Source organism: Ceratotherium simum, chromosome 3, assembly GCF_057802395.1.
Source record: "Ceratotherium simum simum isolate JZ-2026a chromosome 3, ASM5780239v1, whole genome shotgun sequence".
Taxonomy (NCBI): Eukaryota; Metazoa; Chordata; class Mammalia; order Perissodactyla; family Rhinocerotidae; genus Ceratotherium; species Ceratotherium simum.
This window is the reverse complement of record NC_141902.1, coordinates 74,808,813-74,836,005: the sequence shown is the minus strand read 5'-3', so window position 1 is coordinate 74,836,005 and position 27,193 is coordinate 74,808,813.

Here is a 27,193-nt window from a genome sequence, read left to right as displayed (position 1 = left end):
GGGTGGTTAGTTTTTTTTCCTGTTGAGATATATCAGTTCTTTGCATATTTTGGATATTAACCCCTTATCAAATATATGGTTTGTGAACATCTTATCCCAATTGTTAGGTTGTCTTTTCATTTCGTTGATGGTTTCCTTTGCTGTGCAGAAGCTTTTTAGTTTGATGTAGTCCCCTTTGTTCATTTTTTCCATTATTTCCCTTGTCTGGTCAGACATGGTGCTTGAAAATATGTTGCTAAGACTGATGTCAAAGAGCATACTGCCTATGTTTTCTTCTAGAAATTTCATGGTTTCAGGTCTTACATTCAAGTCTTTAATCGCTTTTGAGTTAATTTTTGTGTATAGTGTAAGATAATGGTCTACTTTCATTTTTGCATGTGTCTGTCCAGTTTTCCCAGCACCATTTATTGAAGAGACTTTCCTGTCTCCATTGTATGTTCTTGGCTCCCTTGTCGAAAATTAGCTGCCCATAGATCTGTGGGTTTATTCCTGGGCTCTCAATTCTGTTCCATTGATCTGTGTGTCTGTTTTTGTGCCAGTCTCATGCTTTTTTGATTACTATAGCTTTGCAGTATATTTTGAAGTCAGTGAGTATGATACCTCCAGCTTTGTTCTTTTTTCTCAGGATCTCTTTGGCTATTCAGAGTATTTTGTTGTTCCATATAATTTTAGGATACTTTGTTCTATTTCTGTGAAAAATGTCATTGGAACTTTGATAGGGATTATGTTGAATCTGTAGACTGCATTAGGAAGTACATTTTAACTATGTTAATTCTTCCAATCCAAGAGCATGTATTATCTTTCCATTTCTTTGCATCTTCTTCAATTTCTTTAGACATTGTTTTATGAAAAGTCTTAATGTAAACGGCCTAATTTATATTAGAGCAATGATAGTCAATTCTTTGGATGTTTTTGGAGTTATATGCCCCAAATCCCACAATAAATAACCCAACATTACAAATTATTTTCAAGAATCTATCTGCTGACTACTTGATTCAATTTTTCTAACTGTAAAAATTGGAAACCACATACTTGCCATGGGGTTTGCTACCAAGTCAGTAAATTCATTTACTTTCTCAGTTTCTGGGAACTATACGAGAGAAAGGGTTTATCAGGATTAACAATGTGATAAGATAATTTTCAAAAAAAAGGTGAAATCATGAATCTCACATGTTTATAAAATGATTACATGTTAAAGATTTTACTTAACTCATTATCAGTGAGACAACTAGCAAGATATTACAACCAGCTCAAAAGAGACTCCAAGAACAGACACATTCATAGATCAGGAGTATTGACAGGAATGTACAGATGGAGGCAGAGCAGCAGCCTCTTCCACCTGGGGAAGGAAGTCAGCTGGACCTCCACAGACAGTGTAGTTTACAGGACTATAGGCAGCAAGTATTTTGAACCGCAATCAGTTGTCTACAACTTACTGAGATGTAATACATCTCAATGGCAAGAAAAGGCAAGAGTCGATACACTGGAAGTTCACCATTGAAGCACAAATTCTCTCCTATATTGACTATTCCTGTTTCTTCTCCACTTTTTTTGTGTGTGTGTGAGGAAGATCAGCCCCGAGCTAACATCCATGCCAATCCTCCTCTTTTTGCTGAGGAAGACTGGCTCTGAGCTAACATCTATTGCCAATCCTCCTCCTTTTTTTTTTCCCCAAAGCCCCAGTAGATAGTTGCATGTCATAGTTGCACATACTTCTAGTTGCTGTATGTGGGACGACACCTCAGCATGGGCAGAGAAGCGGTGCATCGGTGCATGCTGGGGATCCGAACCCGGGCTGCCAGTAGCTGAGTGCGAGCACTTAACCGCTAAGCGACGGGGCTGGCCCCTCTTTTTCACTTGTAGGCTCCTAATAAAGGGTTGGGAAATTTAAACATTAATCTCAAAAACGCCTTTGCTAAAATAATATATATATATATTTTTGTGTGTGGAAGATCAGCTCTGAGCTAACATCCATGCTGATCCTCCTCTTTTTGCTGAGGAAGACTGGCCCTGAGCTAACATCTGTGCCCATCTTCCTCCACTTTACATGGGATGCCACCACAGCATGGCCTGACAAGCGGTGGATCTGTGCACGCCTGGGATCCGAACCTGGGCCCCCAGCAGCGGAGCGTGGCTCTTAACCGATACTCCATGGGGCTGGCCCCCTGTAATAATATTTTTGGATTAAACACTTTTACCACATACTTTAAGTATGTTTTTGTCAAAACTCTGAAGCTATAGATTTAGATTATTCAATCTATGGAAAACGTCTGCCCTATTAACCTAATGGTCAACCCATCTGTCACATCCTAGCCAATTTCTGTTAGAAAAATGTGTTAACAAGCATTGTAAGGAATATTACAAAAAACATTGAGAAATAAATCATGGAACTTGTCTTTGAAGAGAGACTACTAATAGCAGTCAAGATGAAAACAATGTTGATTAAATATAATTCAATTATCCATTCTATTAAGTTATAAAAACAACATAACAATGCTGTTCAGCATCACTTAATTTGTAATAGTGAAATGTTATGTAGCTAGACTTACACTACGGATGAGAAGTGTAGGAGAAGCCATGGTATCCCTTTGATAAATGTGTAGACAAGCACACCTTGAACTCCAGTGTTTGGCTTAAGGAATAATTAAACAAAAATTATTTTTTTAATTAAACAAGAATAATTAAACAAGAACTATTTTTTAAAACACTAGAAAATAAATTCATTATTTTTTCAGACAAGGTGACCAAAATTTTCCTTGGTCTCACTCCTAGGGTATAATATTTGTCTTTTGTTAATAAAAGGCAGAACATATTGAACATTCTATCTGATCAAATAAAAGTGAGGATTTATGATTGGAATATATATTTCACGATCTTGTTTGATCACATAGGTTTGATTTCTTTTTTTTTTTTTATAATTTTATTTATTTATTTTTTCCCCCAAAGCCCCAGCAGATAGTTGTATGTCATAGCTGCACATCCTTCTAGTTGCTGTATGTGGGACGCGGCCTCAGCATGGCCGGAGAAGCGGTGCGTCGGTGCGCACCCGGGATCGAACCCAGGCCCGCCAGCAGCGGAGTGTGCGTACTTCACCGCTAAGCCACGGGGCCGGCCCAGGTTTGATTTCTTTATTGAATGATGCACTAAATCTGAAAGAAAACTCATAAAATATTTATTTGCAGGTCTTGTATATCTTGAAAAATTTGATAGTCTTGAAAAAACATTCTATTTATGACAAAAAGAATCAGCATCATTAACATGCATTGTTCCTGCTGTTTGGAGAGACTTGATTTCCTGCTAATGATATCGATACTAACGCTCTTGAAGGAAAGAACAAAAGATATTTTTAGAATCCAACACTTTCTTCGCTTTGCTCTCACAGGACCCTCACTCGTGAGCTACACATCCGTTGACAACAACGGTGAAGAGCGGGTTCCGAGGGGAGAGGTCACTGCCAGAACCTCACTACAGTAACACTGAATTCTAAATGGCCCCAACAAAGACCACAGTCTCAGCTTGTAGGGACAGCGTCACCAGTAACAGCTCCGTGCGTAAGAACAGGAAGAAGAGCCTGAGGCAGGCTTTGGGTGTTTTCTTAGCTATTGAAGGATGATATTTAGAAGGGTCTCTTGGTTTGATTGTCTTTTACGTTCTTTTATATGTCTGGGCATGAGTGAGGCAGAAACCCTGCTTTTGTGACATGGAGAAGGCATTGTGGAAGGAGGGAGGTCCTGTGTGAACCAGCTGCAGGGGCTCCCACACGGAGACTTGAGGAAGAACTTACAGATTGTTACCTTACGACTGTCTGTATGCATGTTCTCCTCTGAAAGGCATTGCCTACTCCTAGTGTTAGCTTAAAGCCTCTGAAAAGAGGGAGCAAAGACGGACGCAGGTGAGGCAGGTGCTTATAACCCATGTGGCCACAACATCCCAGACCTAGCACATCAGCATCATCAGGGCACTCTTAGACATGCACATACTTGGGACTCACTCCAGACTTACTGAATCCAGCTCCATGAGGAACCAGGCCCTTTGCTGGCTGCTGAGCAGATTTCCCAACTGGTGGAGAATTTGAGGGGGGAGGGTGAGTGGTAAATTTCATCCAAGGGGGGCCGGCCCCGTGGCATAGTGGTTAAGTGTGCATGCTCTGCTGTTGGTGGCCAGAGTTCAGATCCTTGCCATGCACAGATGCACCACTTGTCAGGCCATGCTGTGGCGGCGTCCCATATAAAGTAGAGGAAGATGGGCGTGGATGTTAGCCCATGGCCAGTCTTCCTCAGCAAAAAAAAACAGAGGAGGATGGGCATGGATGTTAGCTCAGGGCTGATCTTCCTCACTCAAAAAAAAAAAAAAATTCATCCAAGAAATTCCAACAAAAAACAACAGAAATGCTGAATATTCTTAATATTGATGAATAGGAAATGAGCAAGACACACAAAAGATGAAATACAATCTCCTAATAAATATAAAGAGATTTCTACCACTCAAATATAAAAATGCAAATGAGGAAATTAGCATTTTGCCTATTATCTAAGACTGAAGGAAAAAAATGAGATAATAGCCAGTATTAGCAAGGGTTGTAGGAAAGATAAAACAGTAGCTTTATATTCTACTCATGCAGGGGCCGGCCCTGTGGCTTGGTGGTTAAGTGCGCGCACTGCGATGCTGGCGGCCCGGGTTTGGATCCCGGGTGCGCATCGAGGCACCACTTCTCCGTTCATCCTGAGGCCGAGTCCCACATGCAGCAACTAGAAGGATGTGCAGCTACGACACACAACTGTCCACTGGGGCTTTGGGGGGAAAAAATAAAATAAATAAAATCTATATTCTACTCATGTGACTATACATCATTAAAGGATTGTATTTCTGGAGAGCAATTTGACAAAATGGACCGAGAATCATGCAATTGCTTACCTTTAAAGTCATATTTCATTTCTAAGCATTTCATCTAAAATAATGCACATGAAAGTTTTCTCTACAAGGATATTAATATTAGGGTCATTTATTTATGATAAACACTGCCCATACCATAACTATTCATTAAAGTGGAAGAGTTAAATTTATTAAGAAATTCATCAGACCGATATTATGCATCCATTTCCAACCTGCGTTCAAAGAAAATTTAATGACACAGCAGAAATGCCGACAATACGTTACGTGCAAAGAGCATGATCCAAAACCTTACATACAATATACACTTCATTAAGAGAAAAAAAAATCAAGACCTTGAATTTCTTCTGTTTGACTTGCACTTCCTCCCCTCATCTGCATTTTACGTACTGATTGAACACTTTATACATCAACCGACCGGCATTCTCAACTATCTCATGGGGACATTGCTTGCTGGCCAAACTCTTAATTTTGTCAGCTTCATTATTACAATGTTTGGGCAATTATTTGAATATCTTTTATTACGTTCTGCACTTTTTATTTTATAAAAGAGAGAAGAAGATGGAACCATGAAGGTGCTATGGCAAGAGATGTCATTCTCACAAATGTAGTGGAATCGACGTGAGGTTGGAAACCTGAAGGGGGCCACTGGCCGCAATCATACCTACTTTGACTTAGTCTGTGTGCTCAGTTGACTAGGAAAGATTCAAAATTAATGATGATGTTCATAATGCTGGAAATAGACTCTGAAGGTCATGTCTGAAAGGCAAGATTTGATTAGCAATTTGTAATAATCTTCATATTATGTTTGAAAGTAGGAATCTGTATGCATAGAAAAAAATCTTGGAAGGCACTATAGAAGAATATTAAAAATGGTTATTTCTGGATGATGGGACTATTTTCATCTCTATTTTCTAAATATCCTCAAGACAATATGAATATCTTTATAATCCTATAATGCAGTAAATGTTATTCTTAAGGGGAAAGAAGAAAACTCACCCTGTTAACTTAGTAAAATGTTACTGAATATAATAATGTTGCTCATGATAAGATGATGCTCTTATCTGAGCCTGTTCCAGCTTGTCAAAATTCCTTTTGAAATGTGGCCTTCAGAGCCTGCCGCCACCCTCCAGGTGTGGCTGATCCCCTGAAGAGACTGGATGGGAGCAGAGACTCTCAGAATCATTTAGATTAACGCCTCCCCTGATGCTGGAATCCCCAGTGCTATTTTTCCATTAGTCCTAATTTGCTCCTCTGTGAGAGCCCTTTAGTTGTACAAAGGCAGCTTTCCTGTCTCCCCCCTTTATTTTTCCCTAAAATTTACCAATATTTATAATGTACCAGGCACTGTAATACCCCATAGGCTCTTTCACATTATTGAATGACATCTTCTCTTTTTCAGGCTGCACGTGCCTAGTCCTCCAGTCTTTCCTTCTATGACAGAGTGTTGGGTGCTCTCACAATTTTGGACACTCTCATCTCTACATTCTGATTTATTGATGCCCTTTCACATATGATGACCAAAATGACCACAGAAGTGGCCTTACCATGCCGAGTACCAAGGGAGAGTGGCCTCTAGTTCACCCCTGTGGTTGACATGGTCGTGACAATTCTGCTGTGAGATTACACCTGTGCAGACTACTACCCGGAGCTGGTTTGCTGAGGGGCATGCTCAGCCCACATCTACAGACAGACAAACACCTCGGTTGGTCCCTCTGCCTCTAGTCTTCCCCTTCCTTCCCACCCCACAGTGGCTATCAGAATTCTCTTTCTTAAACACAGTTTTCCCCCTTCATTCCCCGGGAGGGTCTCCCAGCCTGTACTGTTGTGTCCAAGGACCTTTGGGGACATTCCTCCCAGTTCACAGCTTAGCTCCAACCAACCTTCCTGCCTCCCTTTCCTGATAACCGTTTCATGCTTCATGGCATGATCACGGGGCAGTGGTTCTCAATTGGGGTGAGTGGGTGGTGGCTTCACACCCAGAGAACATTTGCCCACGTAGGGAGGCAGTTTTGGCTCTCATGACTTGGGTAAGAGATTCTACCGGCATCTAGGGAGTAGGACCAGGGATGTGGCTAAACATCCCACAATGCCCAGGACAGTCCCCACAACAAAGAATTATCCAGCCCCGAGTGTCGATTCTGGGGAGTTTAGAGACTCTGGCCCAGGAGAATGAGAAGTAAAAAATTAATAAATGCAAAGTACTTAGGTGGTCTCTGGGTCAACAGAGAGCCCTCAATAAATGCTAGCTATTATGGCATGGTCTGAACGATGGTGGCCCCTCAGAGCACTTATCCCATTGTTGTACCGAACTGCTCGTGGATGTTCAGACCCCGCCCCCGACATCGTCCCTCGTGCACCGTAAGCACTCCCACTGGGGATGGAGCAGTAGGACGAACACAGCGCTGACCGCTGGTGGGGGTGAATACCCCCGGTTCTCAAATTCTAGTCTAAGGCTAAGTGGGGAGGACAGAGGTTGTTGGAGTGCATCTATGATTAATTTCACAAATTTAAAAGTTCCTACAGTTAAGTGAATTTGAATTAGGCAATAGAAAAAGTACGCAATTTCCCTGTTCTAGAAAGGAAACACACATTCTCTTCTGTCTTTCTCCTTTAAAGCTGGCTGTGACCTACAGAGGTGTGAAGATACCATTTCCACACCCATGGCAGACTTCCTTAGTGAGCTTAGAATCTAGGAGTGGAGGGAAAAGCCCAACCAAAGGAGACCTTCCCCCGAAGCTGCACCTCCTCAGGCTTCTGTGGGAACATGGGATCCCCAGCAGTCTCTCAGGGGCCCCACACACCCCAGGCAGTGTCAGCCTATGTCCCTGAAAATTCAAAATGTTTCCATCATGAATGTAGCCTTTTCTTTGGAACCTGGGAAGTACTTACCTGTGCAAGAAATTGGACGATTCAGGGAGGTTAAATATTGGCCAAACCTCAAAGGACAAAAACAGCTTTCTTTGAAAGTTCTCAGAGCATTTTGGAGCTCTGGGAAACTTTAGTTCTTAAAATAACACTACAATTGTCCCTTTGGTCTCCGGAATGCCTGCATGCTGTGGCGACTGGAAGGGTGGAGAGCGAGTGCCTGAAATCACCTTTCCCTCTGTAAACGCCACTCAAGGATGTGGTTGGCTTCTTCGTACCGGGCTGCCAAAACTGAAAGGTGCTTTGCTCCACTCCACGGGACGTGTTGAAAGTCCTTCATAGAACCCTCTTGTTTCCCAGTCTGAAAGAGGGATTGTCCCAGCATGGGGCGGGTTGTCACACATGTGTGTTCTAGCTGTCCTGTTCCCAAACTTTAGCAAAGCACGGTGCTGTGAAAGTCAACGTGAGCCACAGGCAATGCACCCAACAGGCTCCCTGGCATCTCTGGGGTTGGTGCTGCAGGCTAATGAATCCCAGCATTGACCCGGGGTGGGTCTCTCATGGAAAGCCCCGTTGCTTCCCCTTTTTCCTTCAACTCTATCCTTTGGCACATCTCTCAGGAATAACTAAATCCCACCTGATGTAGGAGCCAGGACAGTGGTTCATATGTTTGAGCAGCTTCTGAGGTGCTGGTAAATCTACTGATGCTAATATTTGCCTGAAAGGTGATTAGTATTTCATAGCAATATGCCCATTCGAGAAAGCAGTTGGGGTGATGCACTTCTGGCTGAGGTGAGCCAGGCGATGTCTGTCCCTCACTCACTCCCTGCTGGTGGCTCCTGCTGGCGGCACTCTCCTGCCCACCTGCTCCTCAGGGCCTGTGATCCCATTTGCTGTGGGTTCCATCCCTGTTTTACAAAGAACAAATGCCACAAGGGGTGAGGCATAGCGTTCATAATTAGGTAGAGGATCAGGCATCAACTCTTTGCTTTAGAGGCTGTGATTTAACTGCGCCCACACGGAGAGGGTAACCTGTGTGTCACCTGCGGGATGGGGACAGTGTTCCATTCGCATGTGGCCTGCAAGGACCTGTGGACACAGCTGCCTCGGGCTACCCATCTCAGGCCCTAGACCCTGAGGCTGTCCTCCTCTAGACCTTCTCTTCTTCAGCTAAACGCATTCCTCACGTACCTTCTACCTCTCTCAAACTTAGCATTGCCACCTGCCCTGCTTCTCTCGGCAACAACTTCCAAGTTCTCTTCTGAATTTGGTCCTCTCTTTGGAATTCTGATTGATCCAGCCCACAGGCAGATGCCTTTATGCATATTAGCACGAGCTGGTTTCTAGTCTCCACCCAACTTCTAGCCCCTGGGGGAGGGCTGCAAAGGGTTCTGAGCTCTGCTAAGGCCTCTGACAGGCGGGACACGACTCCAAGGTGAAGAGATCTGTGATCTCTTTAATGTGGCGCACAGGACACCATGTGGGATGAGCGGGGATTGTTCTTTGCGCCTCTCAGGAGGGCAAAACAGTGCAGAACCTGGGAGTGGGCTATGGGCAACAGTGCCATCTAGTGGTGCATACACAGCCTGCACCGCCAACTGCAGGGCAGGACCATGCGCTGAAAACTGGAATTTAGATAGTGCAGTCACGCTTGACTTCACCAGGTGCGGAACTCCTTCTGGGGTAAACACTTAATACCAATGGCTTAACCCCAGAACACTGCTTTGTTTTTCATTTGGGTTCCTTTCCTGGACTTTAAATAAAGATGGAATTTTTATCAGCTATCCAGCCCTATTTTACATATTTTCCCTGAAAAATGTTTTGTACTTATTTACTAAAGGAAGAAAGCAGCTAATGTTTCTAAATGAACCCTTCAATCACTTACTGCCTAAATGGTAACCATCACCAAACCCGTTTTTCTGTTTTTATCGGAAAATCTCTCCTTCCAAATTTGTGTTTGATAGAGAGGTGGTCTAAGAAATAAGAAAACTCTGTGTCTAAACTTCATAGTCAATCATCAAACACTTGAGGCATTTAAGAAGAGCAAGGCTGAGGCATGAGCTGATTGGCTGACACAGAGGTGGATGGGCTCCCAGGAATTCAGAGGCACTGTGGGCATGGAAAGCAGAGGAAACTCCTGAGGAGGAGGACGCCCCAGACAGTCCAGGTATCACGCTGGGAGAGAGAGGGCCGGTGGCAAGTGAGACAGAGAACAAAGCCTGGATTTGTAAAACACGGACCCGCTTGTTTGAATTCTATTCAGGAGGCAAAATGTGCACTCAGCCCATTGTGAGCTGTCCTCACCCCTGCATTTGTCAGCCACTTAATTTGTAAAGAGTTCCAACGTTAATGCAGAAAACGAATTCAATTACATATGGTTTATTTGGTAGGTTAGACACAAAGATGTTCTAACTAAACGTAATTCAAATAACATTACACCTTCAGCCAGAAAGTCTTCTTATGCTAAGCCAGTGTTGGCAGTGGGAGGATTTAGAAAACAAGGATGGGATCTACTGTGGCTCTGGGAATTCTGTCAGCATCCAGGAACGCAGCTGGAGGGTTTGTTATCTTGATGACACCACCATTTGTCAGTGACTCCTGAAGAATGTTCACTGGCGTTCTAGTGGGATAACTCACGTACATCTTGATACCATTTCCCTTAAAACCTCTGACTTTCCCAGGAACAATTTCTCTTCATAAAAATAAATTTAACCTGACATCCTCCAAGTAAGGAAAACACAGTGCTCTGCATCAGTGTGAGAAGCAGTCATGGAGAAGTTTGTGGTCTAATTCAGCTGTTGACACGGAAGAGCTATATTTGGATATCTACAAATGAAACGTAGTGCTAGGCAAGGCTGAACTTTGATCATTCACACACACAAAAAAAGCATCACCTAATTTCCTCCAGTCTTGTTTGTATTTGATATATTATGGCATCATGGTACCAAGATATATGTATTTACTCAAGTGGATTTATTGGGAAATGTATTTTAGTGACAAATGCGAAGAGTTTTATAGAGACTGAGAGTAATATGTCAGATTGGCCTGGAGATTAATACAGTTTAGCAATCCAACAATATAAATGTCCAGTGTTTGTATTTTAAAGAGTTTTAATTCCCTAAGGAGTCTCAATATCTCTTCTTTCATTTTTATTTGCAGCAATAAAATCCTATTTGCTTGAAATGACTTGGCTCCAGAAAGGTCAGACAGGGCCGTCCTGATGCCTCTTCTAGCCACTCCTCCCCGTCCAGAACCCATCCACCAGCTGGCATCACGTTCCCCAGTCTTGGGCTGAGGTCCCCTGGCTGCCTGCTGACCATGCTCAGTAGTGCTTTTAGACTAAATAAGTGTCTGTCTTCCATTTACACATACTATACCCAGGGCAGGCCACCCCCAAATATCCCACAATGGCATATTGGTCTTTTTGAATTAAAGTTACTTAAGAAACAGCAGGTACAAAAAGGACACTCTGACCATCCTTTGTCTCCCTGAAAGCAGAAAATAAATCTCCCATATGAAGGGTGCCCTCTCTGTGCCTGAAGGCTGGGAGAAACATCCTTATCAGCAGAGCTAGGGAATTCAAGGCCAAGAAGCCAGTATAAACAAACTCTGTTACTTTTTACTAATTTATGACCTCAAGCCTAAACTCTGTTTAAATGTTTCTCTTATTGTGTATCCCAAATCTAAGTTTCTTTGTCCTGTCATTTCTCACAAATTTATTGTTTCTTTGTGTAAAAAAAAGTAAAAGCAGCCTGCTTTGCCTGTCTTGGAAAGCATCATTTTTTCTGTGATTTCCAATACGTACATATTAAATTGGGTTTTTCTCCTGTTAATCTAGTCTTGTGTCAATTTTATGATTAGTCCAGGCGTAAGAACACAAGAAGGGAAGAAGGGGGAATTTTGCCCTCCCCAGCAGTGTTCTCAAATCTCATCTAGACTAATAAAATATAAAGTATTTCAAAAGTATCACTGAGTTATGGTGGTTTTTTTTTTTTCTTTTTATGTTCCATCTTTCAAATTAAAGCTACTGAAAGTACAACCTTGATACTTGCTCTGATATCTGAAATGTTTAGCTGGAAGTGTCCCGGCATCTGATTTAAAACAAACCCTGTCTATGACATGACTTCTTAAATCATTTTTACAGTTTTTTCATATACATCATAGTCCTGTGCCACTTTTGCTAGTGATTTTATGATAAGTGAATTATTATCCTCATGTCATTCAGTTTCTGGTCATCCAGAAGAAATTACAATTTAGTGAGCATCATGGCATGCCTGCGATGCTTGAATGTTGTCCAAGCCCCCAGGTGGCATCAGAGGCTATATCCTGAAGCCTCTTTAGAATCCAGGTGGGTTCTTTCATATCTATTTATGGGTCATGCCAGACTTTCCCTCTGCTGTCTGCATTTCAGAGTTCCTTCAGGAGGGCTATCCTCCTCAAGAGGGGGCTCTTGGCTGATTGCACAGGGCCCTGGGCAATCTGCACCTTCTGCACCTGAAAGGCTGGAGTATTGTCTTCACCCCGGCACAGGATTCAGGGCCAGGCAAAGCTCCAACACCTTCCACCTTGACGTGGAGAGGACCACCTGTTTGGTTTTGTTGGAGTTTTAGAATTTTACAATCCTTGGATGCCAACATCATTACAGTATATTACAGCATCAATCCTGACATGTTTTAACAGGAGAAACTTCTTAGAACGGGAAGTTCTTCCTGTGAGGTGACTTGGGTGGTATGATGGTTAACTTTATGTGTCAACTTGACTGGGCTAAGGGATGCCCAGATAGCTGATAAACATTATTTCTGGGTGTGTCTGTGAAGGGTGTCTCCGTAAGAGATTAGCATTTGAATCCGCTGACTGAAGAAAGAAGAGGGGGTCTCATCAACGCAGGTGGGCGTCACCCAATCTGTTGAGGGCATAAATAGAACAAGAAGGTGGAAGAAGGAAGAATGTGTTCTCTCTGCTTGTGTGAGACATCTGTCCTCTCCTGTCCTTGGACATCAGTGCTCCTGGTTCTTAGGTCTTCAGACTTGGCCTGGAACTACACCACCAGCTTTCACGGGCCTCCAGCTTGCAAGTGGCAGATCGTGGGACTTTTGACTTCCATAGTCAAGAGAGCCAATCTCTCATAATAAATCTCTTTCTATTGTTAAAAAGTCATTAAAGAAGGCAATTCGGGTGATACAAACAAACTATTTAAAACTTCATGAAGTGGACAGTCTTTGTTTGGAGAGCTGCAAAACAGGGCAAAAGGTAAGAAGATTTTATAGGATAAAGAATAAAGAGCAAGGAAGAGAGAAATAGAAAATACCGGGGGCCACACAGTCACCTTGTTTGGAGCGAGGAACCCCAGAGCTGGCTTGGCATTTGGGGATTGGCTGACTGGACATCCCGCATTTCTGGTCAAGGGGAGCATTTACAGGGACACAAAAATTATCTAAGTTTCAGTTTGCTGATGCAGCACCCGGGGCAGGAGTGGCTCCATCTTGGGTCTAGAAAGTTATTTCGACACTATCTATCTCTATATCTCCTATTGGTTCTGTTTCTCTGGAGAACGGTAATATGCAGGTGAGGTCTCCATAAAATGCCAGGACTTGAATCCAAGCTGCAGCCAACGTGTTAAAGAGAGAAGAGGCAGTAAGGAAGACTCCTTCCCAGGCCTCTTCTCTGGAGCCTCAGAGTGGGCCGCCCCATCCCGTGGGCGGCTCAGCTGGACGAGCGGCTGGGGAAGCTGTGGGACCTTTTCTTCCACCTCCCTCCCGCCTGGCCCTCCCCAGACCCTCCTTCTGGAGAAGCAGTTTCCCAAGACGTCCTGACCCACTTTCTTCCCACTTTCATTTGGGCCTCGAGCTATTCTGGGACAGCAAGTTTTGTGTGTGTGTTTTTTAGGGGGGAGGATGGGCTGGTATTGTGATAAACTTTGCTACTTTAAAATACCGAAGCATTGTTATTTTTTGGTGTAAAAATAACTTTTCAATATTTACTCCGAAACATTGTCTTGTGGAGAGTTATAAACTTCATTGCAATTTGACATCTAACACAGGTCCACCCATTTAGAAGTCGTACTGCCCACACTCTTCTCTGTTTAAACCACTGCCAAGTTCTCTTGCTGTGGTTTTAACTCCTAGTTCTCAGCTGACAGCTGACAAGGGATGTCAGCAGCTTTCTCTTTTTCATTTTCCAGGGAGCCCGAGGGGACTGCGGTCTCCTGGGAGAGATTCCCGAGGGCCGCCTCTGCTGGCTGGGTTGGAGTGAGGGCGGGCGGGGAACGGAGCAGAGCAGAAGGAGCCACAGCGTGTGAGAGCCAGGCCAGCTCCTGCGTCTCTGGAGCCTGGCTCCTGCCTCCCCGGGGCCTGATTCCTGCCCCCCTCCTCCAGTCCTCTGCCTGAGGTTGACTCTTCTTCCCCAAGGTGAGTTATTCTCAGCAGTCACCTCTTCCCCAGTTACCCCCTTGGAAACTGCCTCACCCCGACTCCTGTGCTCTCTCAGCGTCTTAGGACAAAGGGGAGAAAATACGAGCTACCCATCTCCCTTTCTAAAACAAGGGACCTTGAGGGTATTATGTTTAGCGAAATAAGCCAGACAGAGAAAGTCAAACACGGTATGATTTCACTCATATGTGGAAGATAAACACATGGATAAGGAGAACAGATTAGTGGTTACCAGAGGAGAAGGGGGTGAGGGAAAGGAGTAAAGGGGTACATAAGCATGGTGACGGATGGAAACTAGACTTTTAGGAGTGGGCATGATGCAGTCTATACAGAAACTGATATATAATAATGTTCACCTGATATTACACAGTGTTATAAACCAATATGAACTCAATAAAATAATTAAAAGAAAAAGAACAGCAGCAAAGTAACACCATTAACAGGGCAAACATACTGCATGGCTGGTATTTTCATTTTTCTCTGGTGTTGCATTCACGGGGAGGAGAGGGTTAGAGGCAGGAGAACAGAGGAAAACGATTGCATCTAAAAGCTGTCTGAGTGGAGTACAGCCGGGTGTTTCACAAAATGGCTTGGGCTGGGAGACCCCCCAACCTGGAATAAGCTCTCTAGAGAGGCAGTGGACAGACACCTCCACCAGCCCCACCGCATCAGACTGGCAGCCTTCTGGAAAGGGAGTTAGGAAATCGTGCTCAAGTGTCTGAAAAACAAGCTCTCCTTTATGCAACCGAGGTTTCGTGTGTGTTTGGGGGAGCATGTAGGGCGCTCCTTGGGCGAAGATTTAGGGGCTCTGCCCCTGGCCTCAGGCCAGCTCTGTTGCACACCTGGTGAAAAGGAGAAACATTCTTGGGGAGAGAAGAGAGGTCTTCTGGGTGGTTTCTTGATGCTAGGCCCTATACAGATTCTAAGGGAGAGCTCCCTGAATAATTCTTTTTTGAAAAAATTATTTTTTAAAAATTGTGGTAAAATATCCATAACACAAAATTCACCATTTTTAAGTGTGCAGTTTAGTGGCATTAAGTGCATTTACATTTTTGTGCAACTTTCACCACCATCCATCCACAGAACTCTTCTCATCTTATAGAACTGAACTCTGTACCCATTAAACGCTAACTCCCCATTGTCCCCTACCCCCAGCCCTGGTAACCACCATTCTACTCTCTGTCTCCATGAATTTGACTGCTCTATCTCATATAAGTGGAATCATACAGCATTTGTCTTTTTGTGACTGGCTTATTTCACTTAGCATAATGTCCTCAAGGTTCATCCATATCGTAGCATGTATCAAAATTTCCCTTTTTTAAGGCTAAATAATATTCCACTGTATGAATAGACCACATTTTGTGCATCCATTCATCTGTTGATGGACATTTGTTTCCATCCTTTGCCTTTTGTGAATAATGCTACTGTGACCATGGGTATACAAATATCTCATGTCCCTCCTTTCAATTCTTTTGGGTCTGTACCCAGAAGTGGAATTACTAGGTCACATGGTAATTCTATTTTTAATTTTTTGAAAGACTGCCATCCCTGAATATTTCTGCTTTCAAATTGACTTGGTGGATGGATATGCTTCCATGCTTCACCATTACCCATGCTTTCAGTGGGACTCATGGGGCATGTTCTACCCATGACAAGGGAACAGGCTTTGGAAAGCTAGTTAACTAGAGGTAGAGAGCTGGGTTTGCTGCATCAACCATCAACATCCATCTTTTTCAGTAAGCCCTTTTGTTAAGGGCACTACGTTGAAAGTACTTAATTACTCGGTTAAAGTAAAGATTGCCAATTAAACAGCACAGAGATTTGACTCTGTGGTTTTTAGATTTATTTCAAGCTTCTTCCTATTTGGGAAAAAGATTATTTTTGGCCAACACCAAGTTGACAGAGCCAAGAGCAGGCCAGCTCGTGTGCTGTGCAGTTCCTGTGCCGCCCACATGGTGGTTTGTCAGCGAGCCCTTTACGTTATTGAGGAGAAATCAGAAACCATAGTTTCGCCCAAAGATGATTTGAAGCACTTTGCAAAGCCCTTTACAGCATAAAGCACTCTTAGGTGATTTTCACAAATCTCCCGTGGAGTGGGGGCAAGATATTTCTCCCCAAATTTTAAAAGCTTTTTTAAATGAAAGAGCATTTCTAACATTAAAAGAAGTAGAGAGAATAGTACCAACCATCTCCATCACCACATTGGCAACTATGCCAGTCCTGCTTCGTCCATCTCTCCCTCTGCTTTTCTGGGGGGACCACATAAAAAAATCCCAGACATCATGTCATTTCACCAATAAGTATTGCAATGTGTGTCTCTAATTGAAAAGAACATGTTTTCTTGTCTGTTTTTTCCCACATACCCTCCCTGACATACCCTCCCTGCTCACTGAAATTAACAACAGTTCCTTAGTATTTCCGTATGTGCAGTCTATAACGATGTCCAATGTACCTCAGAAATGTCTTTTACCGCTGGATGTTCAAATTTGAATCTAAACAAAGTCCAGAGGTGGCATTTGGTTGTTATGTCTCTGAAGTCATTCTCTCCTCTTTTTTTTTTTAGCACAACTTATTTTTTAGAACAGTTTTAGATTTACAGAAAAACAGGGAAGATAATACAGAGAGTTCCTGTATACCCCTATACACCGTTGCCTCCCGTTGTTAACATCTTACATTAGTATGGTACAGTTGTAAAAATTAATGAACCAATATTGTTTTATGTGTTAGTCAGGGCTCTTCAGAGAAAACAGAATCAATAGGATATCTGCAGATATATATAAGAGGAGATTTATTGGAGAAATTGGCTCACATGGTTTTGGAGGCTGAGAAGTTCTATAATCTGTCCGCAAGCTGGAGAACCAAGAAAGCCGGTGGGATACTTCAGTCTAAGTCCAAAGGCCACTAAACTAGGAGGCCACCGGTGTAACTTCCAGTCTGAGGCCAAGGGCCTGAGAACCAGGGGGCTGCTGGTGTAACTCCTGGAGTCCGAAGGCTGGAAAACCAGGAGATCTGATGTCTAAGGGCAGGAGAAGATGCACATCCTAGCTCAAGAAGAGAATTTGCCCTTCCTCTACCTTTTTGTTCTATTCAGGTCCTCAATAGATCAGCTGATGCCTGCCCACATTGATGAGGACTATCTTCTTTATTCAGTCTACTGAATCAAATCCTGATCTCTTCCCAAAAGCCCTCACAGACATACCCAGAAATAATGTTTTACCAGCTATCTGGGTATCTTTTAGCCCAGTCAAGTGGACACATAAAATTAACCATCACAAAATATTGTTATTAACTAAAGTCCATACTTTATTCAGATTTCCTTAGATTTTTGCCTAATGTCTTTTTCTGTTTCACGATCCCATCTGGAATCATATGACATTTAGTCATCATGTGTCCTTAGGCTCCTCTGGGCTATGACAGTTTCTCAGAATTTCCTTGTTTTTCATGATCTTGACAGGTATTTTGGAGAATGTCTCTATACTGTATTGGGATGTCTGATGTTTTCCTCATGATTAGATGGGGTTATGGGTTTTAGGAGGAAGACCACAGAGGTGAAGTGCCGTTTCCGTCACTTCGTGTCATGGGCACGTACTATCCACACAACTAATCGCTGTTGTGTTGACCTTGATCGTCTGGTTGATGTAGTGTTTGTCAGGCCTCTCCTCTGTAAATTTACTCTTTTTCCCTTTTCGGTACTGTGCTCCTTGGAGGGAAGTCACTGTGCGCAGCTGTAGGGGAGCAGAATTTGCTGCCCCAAAATGTGTCTCTTTGGCTTGATTATTTTTAAGAATGAAAGACTCAGGAAGAAACTTTGACCTTCTCCTTAACTGCCTAAAAGAATTTAAGATAGAAAGTCTGTTTCAGGAAGGAGCTGTCACCATAGATAACCCTAGTATGATATCAACCAGGTGTGGTAGACAGGAAGGGACCTAGCAAGGCGTGTTTGATAAAAGTCCTTCACACATCCCATTGTCTCTGCATGGCATGGCGAACTTGTCTACCAAACATTTGCTTTTCCATCTCCATGTGAATTGCCTTCCTCTCCTTTGAAGTCCCAAACCACTACCCCCAACATCCTCTTTTGTCTTTAACTGAAGATGGTATTTAAGGTGGTGGCTTCAGCCATTTTGGAGAGTTACTCAGTTTTCCTGGGTTTCTCCTGTGTATACATGTTATTAAATTTGTTTGATTTTCCCTTTTTATTCTGTCTTGTGTCAGTTTAATTCCTAGACCAGCCAGAAGAACCTAGAAGGGTAGAGGAAAATTTCTTCCTCTCCTACACAGCCCACACTTGAGACGTGGGGAGTTACACTCCCTCTGCCCTCTCCTATCTTTATGTCACTAATTTATTGGAGAAGCTGTGTCATTTGTCTTGAGTGTCCAACCTCTGGAATTTGGCATTGTTTCTTCATGATGGTATTTAACTTGTTGCTCTCCTTGTACCTCCAGGAAACGAGCCGTTCTATCCTGAGGATCTTTAATTCAATTTCAGCTTTTGGATATGACTCTGTCTCAGGTCCCCTTGGTTAGGGTTTGCATGGAGAGTCTTGGTTTACATGTGGTGTCTTGCTGTAATTATGACTATGTCCCTGTTTGGACAAGAAGTCACAGGGCGACCAGATTCATATTGCATCACATCGCAGGGCATGACTGTCTAGCCAACCCACTTTTAGTCATGGGAAGGCCTGATCGGTGAGTTCAGATGAGCAAGAATTGTTATTCTGGTCAAATTAGAGATAAGGAAACTGAGAGGAGCAGTGAGTTGTCTAAAGCCGTATGATGTGTGTTAAGAGGACAAAAACCCATGTCTTCTTTTGATGTCCCTTTTTGCCTTCCAGAGCAAGAGCATCAGTGGTGTGACGTGGGAAAATGGTGCAACTTGACCTTTGGAGAGTTTTGTGCTCCCTGAAGCATGACCTCCAAGCTGTGGGGTGGAGTATGGTCAATAATGAAGCTGGGGAGGAAAATATTTTGGTTAGTGAGGATGACAGAACTGGGGGTGGGTATTTGTGAAGCTGTCTGAAATCTCAGTTGCTGTTTGGAAAAGATGTAGGCAGAGGGTCCAGGCACAGGAGCTGTTGGACATCCCAGGCAGGTCCCACCAGGCTCCTAGTGCAGGGCCTCCCTTTCTCCAGCCCCTCCCCCACCCGGTTTTTGACATGTCAGATTAACTCAGTGGAGTGAATAGAAAACATTTAATTAACTTTCACAGAATCTCTAAGCTTCACCAGCTGGGCAGAAGCTGCAATGGGCCGCTGTGTGGTCTGGCAGGCCTTGGTGTTTCTAGATTTGGCGATTCCCCTTAATTACAGGTTGGGTAGCTACATTAAACCCCAGATGCTTCATGTTGCATCTGTTCAAGCTGCCTGCCCACGGAGTATGCTCTGGTCCTTGATTTGTACTTCCTGTTACTGACTGTGGTATCCTGGCATGAGGTTTGGTTTTTTTTTAAATATATATACAGATATTTAAAAATGGTTAATCATATCAAACCTCTTCTTGTCTCTGATAAGCTACTTCTTTCACATGTTCTAGATTCTTGCTACACAAAATGGGGCTTGCAGCCAGAACCATCAGCCTTACCTAGGAGCTTGTGAAAAAGTGGAATTTCAGGCCTCACCCCGGGCCCTGAGTCAGAACTACATTTTCACAAACCCTCACTGTTTTGTGTTCAAATAATAAGGACCAACAGCGCTGGAGCAGGGACAGTGCAATGGCACTATTCAAAGTGTTTTATGGGATTAATGTGCCTAGCCCTCATCGTAGCCACGTGAGGAACAAATGTAGTCCCGAGAAGCAGGGACCCATGGGGTGTGCCATGTGGCCCTGCCCCCCACTCCCATCTGGCTCGAGAGCAGGAGACCTTCACCCCACACACTCCAGGCCTGGCCCCTTTGTGTGTCAACAACTGATTCATGAAACATCCAATAGGCCTTGAAATGCTATTTGTAGGAAGTGTTTAGTTTAGTAAGCTGTGAAATTACTTATACATATTCTCCTTACTGTTATAATTCCTACCAGTATATGATGATGATGATGATAATGACGATGATGATGGTGACGATGAAGATGGTGATAATGATGATGAAGATGATGGTGATGGTGATGGTGATGGTGGTGATAATGATGATGATAGTGATGATGATGATGGCGATGACGGTGATAATGATGATGATAATATTTACTCCAAACTTTTAGTTTCCCAGCTCTCTTTGAAGAAGCAGGACTTTGTGATTTTGGTAGTGTCCTACTCTGAGAAATGCTATACGTTCTGACTTGGTTTTGGTATCATTTCTTGTCTGTTTGGTAAAGAAGTGATTTCTCTAAGCCCTAGGTGTACTACTCTTTCCCAAAGTTTCCAGGCTAGATAGCATCAAAACAAGGCCCACTTTTTGCTTTCCTTTTTGTTTTATTACATGGAAATAACTTAACCAAGACTCATTCTGAGAGTGGAATCTAGCTTCAGAAAGAGCTAAAACAATTGGTTTCTTCTCCTTAAACTCAAATTCATGTACTCCTCCTTCTTCAACGAGCAGCAGGAGATATCATTATGTTTCTGTCAGGGATGATTAGAGAAGTTCATTTCCCCCATTAAAGACATTAGATTTAGATTCTATCACTCAAGGCAATACTCTGTATTCGATATATAGAATTTTTCATTTCTAAGGCTATTGGTAACACCTGTCTTATTACTGGTGTAGAAATGGAATGATCTTACAATTCTCTTAGTTCTTCAAGCTCTGTGTGTGGTCCATTTGTCACTGTAAAATAAATTTTGTCCCAAGAAGCATTAAAAAAGAAAGAAAGAAATGGAACAGACTAGAAAATATCAGAGTATATCATGTATTAATCTTCTTGAGTTGTGATAACAAAATACCACAGAGTGGGTGGCTTAACAGAAATTTATGATCTCATAGTTCTGGAGGCTGGAAGTCCAAGTTGTCAGGGTTAATTTCTTCTGAAGCCCCTTTCCTTGGCTGGATGGTCATCCTCTCCCTGTGTCTTCACATGGTCATCCCTCTTTGGGTGTCTATGTCCTGACATCTTTCTCTAAATAAGGACATTAGTCATATTGAATTAGGGCCCATGATAATGACCTCATTTTAAGTTAACCAGCTCTTTAAGGACCCTGTCTCCAAATATAGTCACATTTCGAGGTACTGGGGGTTAGGATTTCAACATACAAATTTTGGGAGATCACAATTCAGCCCATAACATTTCTTGTCATGTATTTTTCATGAATCTTTGCTGTCAAATATGTGTATGTGTACTGGGTTGCATTGTAAAGTATGCTTCCTATTGTGTAGGTCTAGGTCAGAAATGTTTGAAAAACACAGGCTTGATGATTCACTGTTAGGATGCCCTGCCTTATCCTCTTTCTCCCTGGGATGGGATGAAGATTGTAGGATCTGGAAGCCAGCAAGGAAGGGTATGAATGGATCATGAGATGGACGTCTCTTGTTCTCCTTCACATGACCGTTGTTTGTTCGTCTTTGGTTATCATAACATCCAGATTGTTGGCAGCTCCCTGAAGATGAAGGACCAAGGTCCCATTTCCTTTCTGGTCACTGGCCTAGGACACTCTTAACTCTTATGGGCTGCTCTTGGGTCCTTGCCCCATGGCCCCCTGTATCTCAGCAACCCAGAACCTCTTCTCATAAACTCCCCTCTCTGACTTTCCCTTCTGTTTTTAAGGGCATGTGTGATTAGACAAGGCCCAGCTGGGCAGTCTCCCTTTTAATGAACTCTGAGTTAACTAATTAGTAGCTTAATTGCATCTGCACAATCCTTTTTGCCATGTAAGCTAACATAACCATGTGCTATTTCATCACATTCACCTTCCTGAGGATTAGGGTGGGAAGTCCTGGGGCCATTTTAGATTCCACCCATTACAGGCTCAGACCCAGCAAGGTGACCAGTGAACTTGCATGTGGTCAGCGGAGGTGCAAACTATTGTGTCCAGTGGAGGAGATCATACCAAAGGCTTTAGTGTTTTGGTTTTTTATCTTTTGCCCCATTGGGACGTTAGCTGGATTTGTCTCTAACTTGGAAAATTTATTTTAGTGCCGCTTTTCCTCCTTTCTTCCTGAGTGATGCTCTAGACCTCATTCCATGAACTCTCTTTGAACCAGCTCTGCTGTCCTGCTGGACCCTTCAGTGTTGGGTGATAAAGCTTCGACACATGTCTGTTCTACATTTGGGTGGAGTCATGGGGTTAGCTTTTTGACAAAGATGATTCAGTTTTCTGGGAGGCCTGGCCTTGCAGATTCTGAGACTTTCTATTCCCTCTTTTTCTTGCCATAAACCCCCTACTGACCGAACTCACCTGTAGCTCTGCCTTTTGAACAAAAAGGTGTAAAAATTCACCTCGTGCGTGAGTTTTTGTCATTAAAAGTTTGTACTGTGACAAGTGGCACCGTTTGCAAGTGACATCTTAAGAAGGAACCTAGTGGAAAGCATTCTACCACATGTGGGATTTTTTGGAGCAGACAGTGATGGAAAAGTTGAGCAAAGGGGAAAAAAATGACACATATTGCACTGCTGTGACTTTAGCATCCTTCCCTCTGCGCTAGGCTGGTGGGCAGAGAGGGCAGGGCTGGGCCGAGGCCTGGACTGCCCAATTATGGAAGTGTCTGACCACGGATGATCACCAGACCTCTCTGAGATGGAGCTTTCCTTACCTGCAAAGCTGGGAATACCACCTGCTGCCCCACCTTTGCACACAGCCCCATCTCAAGTTCAAAGCAGATTCTGTGAGGTAGCAGGTAAATCAGGTCTCTGATCCTGCCATGAGGGTCCACCCTGGAGTGTTCCAGCTCTGCCTGAAATGCAGGCAGAATCTACAATTCTGTTCACCAATTCTGATGTGGAGGGGAGGTTCCCCACCCCGCTAAGCAATTCTCCAACACCAGCTGGGTGTCCTACAGTTCAACTCAATTCTGACATTATCTACCTGGTGAAAGTGTTGACACAAATTACCAATAACCATTCTGTAGATGGGAGAGATCAGGTGAGTTTTACTTGAGCCAGGCTGAGGATTATAACCCAGGAAGTCAGTCTCAACAAAAGAAGAAAGCATTCCGGAGAAGCATGGTTTTTAGAACGTGCTTTATATACCTCTTTAGAGCAAAGAATACACATTAAACACATATTTACATGTGCCTAGGACACATATTCATCAAAGTTTCTAAGAGGTGTTCAGTTGCAAATTAGTAGGTCAACAAGACCCTGATGTCTGTGAAAGGGAACTTATCTTCAGAAGTACTAATATGGGCATTACCAATACTGATGGGTGTAGGAGGGAAAGTACACATTCTTATCTTAAAAAGTGCATTCCTTTAGTTTGAGATAATGTTTAATGCATTCTTTACTTTAATAGTTAAAGCAGATGTACAATGTATGTTTGATAGGCCATAAGTCAGGCTTCTTTAGTTCAAGCTGAATCAATTTTGAACCAGAATAGATACCCCATATACCTCAGTATGTGAAAATCTCTTGTCAAGAGCATCAGCATCAGCATCAGATCCCACAGGTTAAAGTCTTGGTCCTACAAGACTGCCTCCACCTCAGATGCCAATTACAAGTCCAAGTTGTCACCTCTGCTTCTGACTGACTGGCTATAAATCAGAGATTCCCACAGTCCCCTCCTTGGATGTGATTAAGTTGCTGGAGTGGCTCACAGAACTTAGAAAAACATTTTACTTACTAGAATACCAGTTTATTATGAAAGGATATAACTCGGGAACAGCCATGTGGAAGACACGCATAGAGCAAGGTATGGGGAAAGGGCACGGAACTTCCATGCTCTCTCCAGGCACCACTCTCCCAGCACCTCCCTGTGTTCACCAACCTGGAAGCTCTCTGAACCCCATACTTTTGGTTTTTATGGAGGCTTCGTTGCATAAGAATGATTGATTAAATCATTGGCCATCAGCGATTAATTTAACCTCCAGCCCTTTTCCCCTCCCTGGAGGTCAGGAGGGTGGGACTGAACGTTTCAACTCTTTAATCACGTGGTTGGGTCTCCTGGTGACCAGCCCCATCCCTGGGTGACCTAAGGGCTTTCCAAAAGTCACTTATTAACATGATAAAATGCACCCTTATGGTGATCATCACTTAGGAAATTTCAAGGGTTTAGGAGCTCTGTGCCAGAAATGAGGATGAAGACCAAATATATATTGCTTATTATAAATCACAATATCACACTATTGGGGAGGAAAAATTTTCTCCTACCCTTCTAAGTTCTTCTGGCTGGCCTAAGAATTAAATTGATGTGAGACAGATTAACAGGAGAAAAACAAATAAAAGTTCAATAACATGTATATCTCCTGTATACATGAGAGAGACTCAGGAAAACTGAGTAACTCACCAAAACGGCTGAGACCATCACCTTAAATACTATCTTCAGCTAGAGACAGAAAAAGACTTGGGGGTAGGGAATCAGTTATGGGAGGTTTACCAGGAAAAGCACAGTAAACATAGGTGTGGTTGTTGTGCACATTTAAGTCCCTGCCTTCTCCATTGATAACAGTTTCTAGAGCTTTAGATATCCTCCTCTTTCTGCTACAGCCAGGGAGACACCCCTACAAATGGAGATTTCCCTTATACATGTAAATTTCTCTTACAAAAAGGTAACTTCTACTTGGTTTTCAGAGCTCCTCTCATGTCTGCTCCTGTTTATTCCAAAATAAACAGCGTATAGGCCAGCCCGGTGGTGTAGTGGTTGGGTTTGAATGCTCAGATTTGGCAGCCTGGGGTTCACACGTTTGAATCCCGGGCAAGGACATACACGCTGCTGGTCAAACCATGCTGTGGCAGCCTCCCACATACAAAATAGAGGAAGATTGGCACAGATATTAGCTCAGGGACAATGTTCTTCAAGCAAAAAGAGGAAGATTGGCAACATATGTTAGCTCGGGTCCAATCTTCCTCTCTTTCACACACACACACACACACACACACACACACACACACACACACACACAAATAAATAAATAGCCTAAAATAAACCTTATGCCAAAGAGACATATTTTAGGGTGGCAAATTCTGTTCCCCTACAACACCTACCTTCTGGGAGCTTCCCCAAGCCACCTGAGACTCTCTGAGGTGTGGACCATATACAGAGCAAAAAAAAAAATGCACTCACTTCCCATTTGATAGTACCTACCTTCTGAGTTCTAGTCCTGAGGTTATTTCTTTCCCTGGACCATAAAGCCCATGAACACAGGCTAGGTGTAGGAATCGGTGGGGACCAGGGCTTGTGGAGGTCACATGGAGGAGGGTCTTGGATGCTGAGTTAAGGTGGTTACATTTTGTCCTGTGCCCACAGAGGCCCCACAGGTGGCTTTTTGGGACCAGGAGTGAAGCGATTGGACCTGGGTTTTAGGAAGACAGAGCAAGAGTTGGGGAGAGGCTATGAGGGCCTGGCTAGAGGTAGTGACCTTGGCAGAGCACAGGAAGGAGCAGATGTGAGAGACTCTAGGGAAAAGCCTCTACTAGACTTTTGTCTTTCCCTTTGTCAAGCAAAAGAGAGAGATTGAAAGGGATGTCGGGGCTTTGTGCTTAAGAGCAGAAGAATGGTGATAGAATTATTATGAATAGGAAAGTTGATGGAAAGAACAGATTTGAATAGCAGGTAATAAGGCAAGTAAAAACAACAGTACTGATAATACTAGCTAACAGAGCTAAACATTTGGACTCTAGAAATCCTGGGAGGTTAAATGTCTTGGCTCTGGCTGTCCTCCTGGGTTGTGTGGAGCTGGGAGGAGAAGCCATGCTCATTGTGTGTCTCCCATGGTCGTTCTAATCAACTATCTTCTGAACGACCTACTGCCCTTCCTGGATCACAGGCCAAGGTTGTTCCCAGATGCGGCCATGCCCATGACCTCCAGGACAGCAGGCTTTCCTGGCTTTCCCTGGCTGTCTCTGACTGTGTCTTCTCTGGGTCCCTTGCCTTTTTTCTTGCTCTCTTCAAATGTAGACTCTCCCCACCCTGCTGCTTATCCTAAACCCTTTCCCAGGAAGTTCTAGTCACTTGCAGGGTTTCAGAGACTGCCTACATGGCAGTGGTGCCCAACTAGGAACCTTCAGCTTACATTCTTCCCACAGTCAGCTAAACCCCACACCCTTATGCCAGACACACAGTGGCCATTCAAAATGTAGATTAGATTAATTGATTTCAGTTAAATGATGAATGGGTCAATAAATAAATGAATGGATGGAGTAAACGAAACCCTATATTTCAGTATTTAAGTCCAGAACATTTTCTACTTTACAGTACTGGTGCCCACACAGTGGACAACATACATTAAATAAGTAAACAACAGCAACTTAAATTGGAAACTAGTACTTTATTTATGATGAAAATGTATGATGCTTGTCAAGCTATAGGACATTTAGTTGAATGTTATCATGCTTTATTAAATTGCCAAGCACAGGAAACTGTTGGGAGGGAGAAAGTACAAATGAAATGAAATGTGACCAATTTGGAAATGTCAAATGATCATTACATATTGTTACGAATTGTTATAGCTCTTTCAGCTCCTAGGACAAGTAAAGATACTTGAGTTCCAGGGAGCAGGCCCAGTTCTGCCAACAATCAGCTCTGTGGTCTTGCACAAAGCCCTCCATCCTTCTACTCTTCAGGGTCCTCATCTGCAAAATGAGTCTTCATAGTATCTAGGGCTCTGACTGTGTTTTATTTTATTAAGTCCAGTGATTCTTATTAAGGACATTGCTTCTTACACATAAGTCTATTTATGAAAGGGGCTTTTGTGTATTTACCAATTTTTATTAGATATAGATAGAGATAGCAAAGTTGTTCAATTTAATCAAGCAACACAGGCATAACTAAGTGGGCGTGTCATACCATAGACAGAGAAAATTACTTTGGGTTATTGTGTTGGAGTCACTGAGGAGGGAATGCATAGTCCAAGTAACCAGAGACAAAATCCATCCAACTCCCAAATGGAGAAAACAGTGGTGTCCATAAAAATGACTGGCTGGATTAA